Here is a 1,973-nt window from a genome sequence, read left to right as displayed (position 1 = left end):
TCCACTTACCCTTACCTTTTTTTTACAAATTTTATAAAATTAAAAAATATACTTTTAGAAGATGATCAAATAAGTAATAATAAATATTAAAACCATAACAATATTTTAATATATAACAGAACTTTTAAGTTATAAGCTATAATTACTGTTTCCGTTTAATCAAACTTTTTTTTTGATGAACAGTTTGAACGAAAATAATGTGAAACAATAAATAACTTTACTACTGAATAATTATACAAGTAATTGCAAACATATTATAAATTATTTACAAGTTGAGTGAATATAATAATATGTAATTATGTATAGAATCAATTTGTATGGATATACATATAGTATAGTTTAAGTTTACATACTTATTCAATTATATTTTTTCTCTGATCCATACAAAAGAAGTTAATTTTTTTGATAATTATTGGGAGTACTTATTATAGTGTATTTTGTATTTTATAGTAGTGAACTATTTTAAAATAATTATAAACTAAATTACATTTTCATTTTTTCATTTTTCATCAATAAATTGATATTTTTGTATTTTTAAAAACAATTTTACTGCGTACAAACTGACTATATTATTATTACCTAATTTAATCCTAATTACCTTATCAAAAAAAGTACTGCAGTAAAATTATTTTTGCTTCAAAATTAATAGATTGAAATAAAAATTAAATTATTAAAAGTGTATTGTATTACTATAAATTTTATACGAGAATATAATATAATGAACAATGATTTTAATTTGTATATTATTACCTTTGTTTTTCTTTAATTGGATATTAATCCTAATTTTGAAAACAATATTTAGTAATATTTATATACCTATTGATAATGTCTTACGCGTTTTTAAAAGACACAAATGTGTATTGTTATTTTTAGTAAAAAATAATATAATTAGTCTAATTATACAACTATTTATATTTTTGATTTGAATATTATGTCCAATACACGTTCATATTATTTAAAATTAATCGATATAGGTAGGTATTGTGTGTCTGTACAGCTGTATACACTTACTTTTTATGATAATATTAAAAGTATCTACCTACACTTATGATTCATGACTCGTCTTATTTTATGAGTATTTTAGGTATCGACGTAGCATCCATTCAAACTAATGGACAGTCGTAAAATGTATACGTTTATTATTATGTTACATGTTAAAACGGCAGTGATTGATGGTAGTATTATTTGAATCTCAAAGCTATTTATTGTCCGTACATTTTAAGTACAAATTGTCATTTAAATAAATAAAATGTACTTATTATGTATTATAATATGTACAAACGTTTTCTTACACATTAATATTATGTTGTCCGGTAGAGTTGTGTTATTGTTATGTTATTTGCAGGTAACTTATGTAAGGTAATAAGCCATAAGGTATAAATCTTATTTTATTTTACATTTTATTTTATCATATTGCAAACAAAATATTGATGAACAATTTTTAAATAAGTCCTTAGAAATTGACTTATTTATTATATATTAATACTTATTTTATACTAAAAAAATAATACGAATATTTTGTGCCGTTAAATTGTTCATTAAATATAAATATAAAATACAAATATAGGTTCATATTTAATCGATAAGAATTTACGATATAGATTTTGAGTGTCTGATTAACTCTACGGAGTAAACTGAGCTCTATTCAATATCGTATTTGCAATAATCAATATCAACAGTCCAATGTTCTTTTTATCCCGATTCACTTCTTTTCCAATTCAAACAATAATGTCTTTATTTTGAGAGATGCATGGTTATTTTAAATTAGATCCTGAAGTGAGCTCAGACTTATGTCTAAGGACACTCTGTATAGAGGTCGTTATTAATAAATTAGCAGTGGTATCTCGAGTTTGTGAGAAGCTTAATGTAACAATCTATACATACTAAATTTATCAGGACCCCTACATTTTTTAACAAAAAATTAATAAATTAACATATTAATATGGTATTTAGACATTCGTTTAAGTTATCAG

The sequence above is a fragment of the Acyrthosiphon pisum genome, chromosome X, assembly GCF_005508785.2.
Source record: "Acyrthosiphon pisum isolate AL4f chromosome X, pea_aphid_22Mar2018_4r6ur, whole genome shotgun sequence".
Lineage (NCBI taxonomy): Eukaryota > Metazoa > Arthropoda > Insecta > Hemiptera > Aphididae > Acyrthosiphon > Acyrthosiphon pisum.
The sequence above is the reverse complement of the archived record's forward strand: the minus strand, read 5'-3'. Positions refer to the sequence as shown.